Genomic DNA, 9,924 nt, shown 5'->3' with positions numbered 1-9,924 from the left:
CAGGTCTGGTTTGTGGATGTTTGTGACATGACAATGGTAGCAGAGAGAAAGGCTTTCCAATCTAGCTTTTTCCCCCTGAAACTTCTCTTGCCAAGAATACTAATGGCCTCTATGTTGCCAAAACAAAAGAACACCAAACATTGCTCATTTCGCCAACCTTTTCAGTAGATTAGATACCACTGATCATTTTCTACTTCCCGAAGGAGACTCTACTTTTTATTTTCATGACTGCACTTTGAATGTCACTATTTCAGAGAAAGGCTCATTTCTTAACCCATCTGAAGTAGGAACCCTGCTACTCTTCCATAAGAAAAAAAATTACTTTAATCTATCCCACATCACAATTTCAACTATGAGTTTTGTTTGTTTGTTCTTGTCTTCTTACCCCAGACTGTGAGTTCCTAAAGATCATGGACCAAACTGGTATGTCTAATGTGTATCAAAATTCAGCCTCCTGAGAATTATTCAATTATTCACTACTTTGTTGTTGCAGTTACCAATTGATTGCCTTTCTGCTCCAAATGTTCCATTCAACACACGTTTGTCATGATAGAAAGAATCCCTTTACCATTTCTCCTTTAAAGTGAGCATGATATTAAGCTTTCTCAGTAGAGGGCACTAGAAAGACACTGTAGGCTCCCCTGCAGTTTGGGCTGCTGTATGGTGGGTCAGTGATGTGCATGGAAGGACATCTGATGGAGCTGCCCCCCCATCCAAGAATGTGTGGTCCCAGTGATTTGGTAGCTTTAACCTCGTGACAACCTTCTTATGGCCCTCTTGACACGGAAACTGATGCTCTGAAAGATTCCTGGCTGCGGAGGTACCAGAAAGTCTCCTGCTTGCCCTGGCATTTCAGTTCCCTACAGAGCTCATCTGTAGCCCCCCCACCCGCCTCTGCCACATGGGCTAATTGCCTGCCCCTGCCTGCACTCTGGAAAGTTGCTGCTTGCTTGTCCAGTGACTGCAGACCAGCTCCAGCGTGAGAAATCCAGTGAGCTTCTCTGTTATCTGTTATCTCTATTATCTTTCTTATTATGGGATGAGTTATACTTCACCAAAGTCTGAAACACTTTCCAAGTTTTTCCTTCCTTGAGCACTCTCCTTCACTCACAGGGTACCATTTAGAGTTTCCTTATATATTACCATTATGATTATTATTTTTAATGTTTATTTATTTTTGAACCAGAGAGAACGTGAGTGGGGAAGGGACATAGAGAAAGAGACAGAAGATCTGAAGCAGGCTCTGTCCTGACAGGAGAGAACCCAATGTGGGGCTCAAACTCACAAACTGCAAGGTCATGACCTGAGCCGAAGTCAGATGCTTAACTGACTGAACCCCCCAGGCACCCCACCATTACTTTCTTTGTAAATCACAGTTTAACAATTCTTTATATTAAACTTGTCTTGTTTAATCCACTGTGTGATTCTGTCTCCTGATTGGACCCAGACTGACACATTTGTATAATATTTAGATGCATGAAAATATTAGGAGTAAAAGAATCTTCTACTGATTAACGATGGTGTAATTAACAAGTATACTTCTGCACACTGTGAGATTTATCTCCAATTTAATAGGGAGTGACATTGAGGGGCTTCAAATTGATGAAAAATGTATTTATCAAATTGTTCTCCAAAGTAGTTATACACCTTCCAGGAAAACGTGTGAGAGTTTGTTGCAACCTGCTGTGTCAAGCATTTCATTTTGCCAATCTGATTGATGTGATTATATATCACTGATATTTTAATTTGCATTTCACTGGTTACTAACGAAGTTGAGTATTTGTAGATATTTATTTACCTTTTAGTTTTTCTTTTTTTGTATGCGAAGTGCTTATGTGAAGTCTTTGTCCATTTTTTATTTGATTGTTTGTGTGTTTAAAATTACTTTGCAAATGACTGACATATATTCTTGGTACTGATTTTTGCTGTTACAGATGTTATAAATATTTCCTGTTATTTTTATTGCAATTTGGTCTTGGGTTTTATTTTTTCCTTGATACATACGCTCTTTATTTTTAAAACAAATGTGTTCATTTAGTGGCCCGCTGAAAGTCTAACCAGCTTATTGAATGAGTGTATCTGGCATGGTACAAGCTGAAAATCACTTAAAATTTGTTACCCTGCCCATTCTTTTCTACCCTTGACTGAGGTCTCAGGTAGATTTTGTATATTTTCTAGTAATTCTAAAGTATGAAAAATTCTGGCATAAACTAATATAAAAGATTCAGTGTAAGGTTTATCTCCTGCCATAGCTCAGACCTCACTCAGGCAAAGAATCACTCCAAAAAAGGGTGAGGAGTGGTGGTAACTACAAGTTTCTTTCTTTTTTTTTTTCAGTCTTCACGGCCTCTTGCACTTCTTCTTACTATTCTTGGGAAACTATTGAGTTGGGTTATGGAATATATGGGGAGAGTTTGAAGAAAAGATAAGAATCTCAAGTGGCTTTTGAGTCTGTAAATCGGCATCAAGACTCTTGGTGTATCAGATATTCAAATGCTGACTGACTCCTCATGAGAACAGCTTTTGCAACTTCCTTGAAGGACCACCAATCATAGCACCATGATATAAGCCATACTCCTTACAAAGTCGTTTTCTAAGCCTTTGACTTCTGGCAGTCTGTTGAGTTCACCATTTTCTTTCAGTGATTCCTCATAAATAGATCCCCTTTCAAGCAAAATTAGCTCCATATCCCTTCTGAAGGACCACATTTGGTCTATGGAAACATGCCCCCTTTTTATCACTGGAAAGAGTACTCGAAAGGGTATTACCTCAGTGGTGGGAACTAATTAGCCCTAGTTTAAATGTATCTCTGGTCCCATCTAATAAATCTGAAAGTAAGATCAGAATGTTTCATACAGTTCCTGTCTACCTCAGTGCATCCCAAAACAAAGCTCAAGAATATTTATAGGAACACAAATATCTACATCACCCAACAAGATAAAATCCAAAATGTCTATCTAGCACCTAATCAAAAAGTATGGGAAAAAGTGGGGAAATATAACCCATAAGAAGGAGGAAAGCCAATCAAATGATACTGATTCAGAACTGATGAATATGTTAAATTAGCAGACAAAGATATTAACAGAGTAATTGTAGTTGTATTCCATATATTCAGACTGTTAAGTTGAGCCATGGAACTCAATTTAATCCATGTTAAATTTAATACTAGAAAACTACAATATCTGTGAGAAAAAAATACTCTGGTTGAGGGGCACCTAGCTGGTTCAATAGGCAGAGCATATGATTCTTGATCTCTGGGTCATAAGTGTGAGCCTCACATTGAGTGTAGAGTTTCCTATAATGAAAAACAAAAAACAAAAACAAACAAACAAAAAGCCCACCCTGGATGATAGTAGCATGTTTGACATCCACAAGAAATGATTAGTGGATCTGAAGACATAGCACTTATTTAAATTATCTAAAATGAATTACAGAGAGAAGATTTAAATAAAAATAAGAGAAAATAGTATCAGTGAGCTCTTGACAATTCAAGCAGCCTAATATGTGTGTAATTGGAGTTCAGAAAGGAAGAGGGAAAGTGAAGGAGGAGTTGGCAAAAAAAATTTAGAGAGATAATGGGTGAAGTTTCTCAAATTTAATGAGAACAATAAAGGTATGGACCCAAGAAGATCAATAAACTATAAATACCATGGAGATAGCTAGCGCAGAGCTCAAAACAAATAGCTTGAAATAAATAATAATAAAAATAAAATCTTAAAAGTAGACAGAAAAAAAAACGACATGCTACGTACAGGGGAGTGAAGATAAGAAATATGGCATTTTTCTTTTTTTTTTTTTAATTTTTTTTTCAACGTTTATTTATTTTTGGGACAGAGAGAGACAGAGCATGAACGGGGGAGGGGCAGAGAGAGAGAGGGAGACACAGAATCGGAAACAGGCTCCAGGCTCTGAGCCACCAGCCCAGAGCCCGATGCGGGGCTCGAACTCCCGGACCGCGAAATCGTGACCTGGCTGAAGTCGGACGCTTCACCGACTGCGCCACCCAGGCGCCCCAATATGGCATTTTTCTATATGGAAACAATGCAAATGAGAAGGATGTTAGACAATACATTTAAAGTATTGAAAGAATATAGCTATCAACATAGAATTCTATGCCTCTTAAAATATCTGTCAAAAATGGAGGCAAAATAAAGACTCTTTCAATACACAAGAGTTGAAAAAAAAGTAATTACTAGCAGACCTTTAGGCTGAAGTTAAACGATCACACACAGAGGTGTGGATCTATAAAAAGGAATGAATAGCAGTGGAAGTGATAACAATGTAAGTAAATATATATGACTTTAAAATTATTTAAATAAAAATAATAACAATAACAATATAGCATGGTATTTATATTTAAAAGTAAAATGCAGGACAAAATGATGTAAAGGTTGGAGGGGAAAGGAGGAAGTATGTTAGTGGAAACTCCTTATAATATAAATGAAGTAACATAATATCACCCGAAAGTGAACAGTGATTCTAAAGTAAAAACTATAAACCCTAAAGCAATATTACCTAAAATAATAAAACAGCTTTTTTTTAATGTTTATTTATTTTTGAGAGAGAGAGAGAGACGGAGTGCAAGTGGGGGAGGGGGAAAGAGAGACAGAGAGACACAGAATCCCAAGCAGGCTCCAGGCTCTGAGCTGTTAGCACAGATCCCAACACGGGGCTCAAACTCGCAAACCACCAGATCATGACCTGAGCCAAAGTCAGATACTTCACTGACTGAGCCACCCAGGAACCCTGAAAATAAAACAGTTTTAACTGATAAAACAACAAATGAGATAAATAGAATAATTTTAAAAATCTAATCCAGAAGAAGGCAGAAAAAGAAAGTAGAATAGATCAGGAAAACAGAAAACAAATAGAATGATTGTAAATTTAACACTACCCACATGAATAATCACATTAAATATAATTTGTCTAAAACCTCAATTAAAAATCAGTGATTTTAGAATATATACACATTTTAAGAGCAAGAACAAGTTACATTCTGCCTATAAGAATCATACTTTAAATATGAAGACCAAATAAATTAAAAGTAAAAGGATGCAAAAGTTCACACCATGTTAACACTAAGCAAAAGAAAACAAATAGCTAAATTATAAAGCCAATTAGATTTCACAGCGGAAAATACTTCTAGGGATTAAAAAAGGTAATTTTATAATGACAAAGAGGGCCAACTCGTCATAAGGAAATAACAATCCTAAATGTTTATGTGCCTAAATACAGAACTTCAAAATACAAAAGGCAAAAAAATAAAGAACAAAACAAAAAAAGTGCAAGAGCAAAATCATCATTATAATCAGAGGTTTTAATACTTCCTTTTGAATTTATAGAAGCAATAGGCAAAATATCAGTAAGAAAAAAAATTCAACAACACTATCAAAACCTGGATCTAAGTGACATTTACAGAGCACCTCACACAGCAATGTCACATTCTTACCAAGAGCGCGTGAAATTTTACCAGGACAAAACCATAGTCTTGAGCCGTCAAATAAATCTCAATAATTGTAAAGGTATTCAAGTCATATAAAGTATGCTTTATAATCACTTCAGAGGTAAATTGGAAATGAATGACAGAAGGGTCCCTGGAAAATCCTTAAATATTTAGAAACTAAACGTCAAGTGTCTAGAAAACTCAGATATAAAAATAACTCAAAGGGGAAGTCACGAAATATTTTTAATTGAGTAAAAATGAAAACACAATTTATCAAGCTTTGTGCCGTGATGCTGAAATAAAACTTTGAAACATCTCTGGCATTAAATGACTATGTTAAGAATTCTCAAGTCAATTAAAATTTCCACAAAAAACCTGACAGAAATCTCTTTTACCCTTAGGTTATGCAACTGTTTCTAAGAAATGACACCAAGAACAAGATCCATAGGAGACAAAATTAATGTGGGCTTTGTCAAAATAAAAAATGTCTTTTTATTTTTGAAAAGATACTATTAAGAGAATAAAAATGCCAGTTACAGGCTGGAGAAAATGTTGCAAATTACATGTCTGATAAAGGACTTGTATACAGAGTATGTAAAGAACTCTGGAAAGTGAACGATAAGAAAGTAAACAATCCAACGTTTTAAAAATGAGCAAAAGAGTGAGAACAGATGGTATCTGTCTTACTCTGCCTGACTTATTTCACTTAGCATAACACTCTCCAGTTCCATCCACGTTGCTACAAAAGGCCATATTTCATTCTTTCTCATTATGTGGATCCTGAGAAACTTAACAAAAGGCCATGGGGGAGGGGAAGGTGAAAAAAAAAAGAGAGGGAGGGAGCCAAACCATAAGAGACTCTTAAAAACAGAATAAACTGAGGGTTGATGGGGGGGTGGGGGGAGGGGAAAGTGGGTGATGGGCATTGAGGAGGGCACCTGTTGGGATGAGCACTGGGTGTTGTATGGAAACCAGTTTGGCAATAAATTCCATATTAAAAAAGAAATAAACAAAAAAATGAGCAAATAGGGGTGCCTGGGGGGTTCAGTCGGTTAGGCGTCTGACATCAGCTCAGGTCATGATCTCACGGTACGTGGGTTTGGGTCCCATGTCAGGCTCTGCACTGACAGCTCAGAGCCTGGCGTTTGCTTCAGATTCTGTGTCTCGCTTTCTCTGCCCCCCTGCCCCCACTCACGCTCTGTCTCTGTCTCTGTCTCTCTCTCAAAAATAAATAAACTTTAAAAAATAAAATCAGCAGCATTTTAAAAAGTGAAAGTGCGAAGAAATTTTGAAATCTTTATCAGTAAATATAGACAAGGGGATACTATACCTAATGCTATAAGAAAAGTTAAAAGCTGTTAGAAAAAAGGACAAAGTATATCAATAGTTCATTTTCAAAAGTAAAATTATAAATGGGCTGAATGGTGGCTCCATATTCAGTCTTAATCCCTGGAAACTATGAATGTTAGTTTAACTCATAAAGTTCTGCAGATGTGATTAAAATGAGGATTTTAAAATGAAATTATCCTGGATTAGCCCGATGGGTACTTAGTGCCACCACAGTGCCTGTATAAGACATCACAGTGACACAGTCACAGCCAGTGACTGCTGGTGGCCATCAGAAGCTGGAAAAGCAAGGAATGGATTCTCCTCTTGAGCCTCTGGAGGGAGTGTGGCCCTACCAATACCTTGATTTTGGCTCGGTGAAACGGACTTCTGGTCTCCAGAACTGCAAAAAAAAAAAAAAAAAAAAAATTCTATTGTTTTATGTCACCAAGCTTGTCATAATTTGTTATAGCAGCCACAAAAAACTAATGCAAGTGGGTAATAAACATTAAAAAATTTCTAGGGCATTAGTAATCTAAAAATACATGTTAAAAAAGACACATTTTGACTCCAAAATTTCACAAATTCAAATAAATGATATCAAGTTAATGTGAAAGTAGTTATCTCTGGATGGCTTCCATTCCTGTATTTCTGTTTTATATAATTTCCTAAAACAAAACAACTTCCACATAGATGGCATGGGATGTAATAAAAAGCATCCAGGAAAAGATGAATGGAGAAAGTTTGTTGAGTTTACCCCTAATTTAGCAAAAAGGTATCTTTTATGTTCTAAACTAATCCCATTTAGATATGTACTGTAGAAGCTGATATCGGCTATATCCAGTTTGTGGCATACCCCTTAGTGATGTAAGGCGATTGTAGACTCCTGATCACTGATTCATAGATTTTAAAGTCCAAATAAACTTCAGAGACATGTCTTTCACTGGCACTGCTATGTAGCTGGCAGAATGTTTTTACTGCTACATTTTTTATAATAGTGATTTTAACATCTATCTTCTTCAACTAATAAGAATTTTTTTCCAAGTAATCAGACATTTGAACACAGATTTATACGGAAGAATGCAAGCTACAGTTAATTTAAAATAATGAAAAACTAGATACTACTCAGATGTCTAACAAACTCAAAGAATAGGTACACAAACTATGGCATAAACACATCATGAAACTTTATGCAATTATTAAAAACCACATTTGCAAAGAATGTTTAATCATGTACATGGAGAAATACTATCAAGAAGATGTTCCGTTAAAAGAACAGAACCATTACAGCTAACCTTATTGAGTGCCTGCCAAGCACTTTTAAAAGCATCATTATTTCTTTTTATGCTCGTAACAACATTACTAGATAGGTATATATATATAGATATCTATATTTTTAAATTTCCAGTTGAATGAAGAGGAAACCAAGCTACAGAAGAAATAAGTAACTTGCTCAAAGTCACACAGCCAGAAGTAGGAAGATTGATTCTATAGATCAGCCTGTTAATCAGCATGCTATATCAGACTGCAGACAAAATAAAGCCCAAATTTTATCAAGAGGTCCTCCCCAACTTCCAATACCCAGTAACCTAGTCAAGTTCAATTACAACACCTCAGTGTCAGCTTAGCCTCAACCAATCACCCTCCAGGACTTGAACGTGAGCTTAAGTGAACTGTGTTGAGAATGGCTTCATGTTCAGCGCCTCACATACCTATACACTAGAATATACAGTGTGTCAGAATTAGGGACTCACACTTTTGCATATTTACCAAGAATGATACATAAAAATATGTTTAGAAAATTTCAAGGTAGTAAAATAAAATATAATATTTTAGAAATAAATAGGAGGAAATAAAAGGGAACTCAAAGAACAGGAAATCTGTAGCAGAAAATATACTGCAGAGAGGGTCTCCAATTGTTTCTATGATCCAAACACTCTCATTAGGTATGAGTTCCTAGGACATAGCTTAGTGCTTCCTGTATCCTGCACAGAAACTTTTCATCATTTCTACAATGCTTATTGCTTTATTAAGAACATGCAAACATCACAGGGCAATGATTTTGAAGTGATAAATATATTTAATACTTTGACACTGGAGGCTCTTTCTAGATGCAGAGTAAATGATGTCTGGAGGCCTTTCAATGTTTTTGAAGTTTTAATAACGAAGAGTCTGGCAACCAGTAATCTGGGGATAAGTCAGGCATCTACACTCACAGTGTATGGTGTTTTCTTTTCGCCTGACATGTGGAGCTTACATTTCTCACATAAAAGAGTGTTAGGAAGAGGCTTGCAGGTTACTCTGTTGGTCACAATGAATTACCATTATCTTAATTTTGTAAAAATTATTAAGCCCACTTCCTAGATCAGTATCTTTTGTTACATTTTCTGGTAAGATCTCTCTCTCTGTTTCTGTGTCTCTTTCTCTTGGCAAGGCATGTGTATGCCTGTGCAGGTGGGTATGTTCATACATATGTATATGACTATATACGTATGTAGCAAACACCATAATCAAGTTGTCTCGTGAATTTTATCAGCATGATTTTGGGGTTTACTGTGAATTTCAGATCTCAGCACGCCCAGCTTAGGAACTTGAAATATACAAACAGTATCTATAGTGATAAGAAGCCATGAAGCATAGCGTGATGCATTTCAAAATTTCATATGCACACGAATCACCTGGAGAACTTGTTAAAATGTAAATTCTGATTCACTAGATCCCATATAGTGTCTGAGATTGTACATTTCTCCCACGCTTTCAGGTGATGTCAAAGCTGTGGTCCACAAATCACACTGAGAGTAGCAAAGGCGAAGTGAAAATCACATAGAATATGACACACCTGAGCTCAAATCCCTGCTCAGTACTTATTGGGTATGTAACTTCTGCATGTTTTAAATAACTCTTTTGTTCTATAAAGTGTAAAGTAAAAGTGAGCACATAGGGTTCCTGCTGTGATGTAATGGCATTGTATCTGTACAAGCACCCACTAAATAGTCCATGTAGAATGAATGTCAGGTATTTTTTTTTTTTGAGTTTATTTATTTATTTTGAGGGGGGGAGGAGGGACAGAGAGAAAGTGGGAGAGAGAGATTCCTAAGCAGCCTTCGCTCTGTCAGCACAGATCTCAACAGTAGGACTTGAACTCACGAACCATG

The 9,924-nt window shown here is 36.4% G+C and overlaps 1 long non-coding RNA gene across 1 annotated transcript; it reads left to right on the top strand.

The window, feature by feature from the left end:
• Nucleotides 1–595: 595 nt before the first annotated feature.
• On the top strand, nucleotides 596–6,208 carry LOC121013120 (uncharacterized). The gene is made up of 3 exons (XR_005782509.1): nucleotides 596–608; nucleotides 985–991; nucleotides 6,098–6,208. It is a non-coding gene; the product is annotated as an uncharacterized LOC121013120 (long non-coding RNA).
• Nucleotides 6,209–9,924: the final 3,716 nt, after the last annotated feature.

Source organism: Herpailurus yagouaroundi, unplaced genomic scaffold (genome assembly GCF_014898765.1).
Source record: "Herpailurus yagouaroundi ecotype Mexico unplaced genomic scaffold, PumYag 198, whole genome shotgun sequence".
Taxonomy (NCBI): domain Eukaryota; kingdom Metazoa; phylum Chordata; class Mammalia; order Carnivora; family Felidae; genus Herpailurus; species Herpailurus yagouaroundi.
This window is presented reverse-complemented; position numbering and strand designations above follow the sequence as displayed.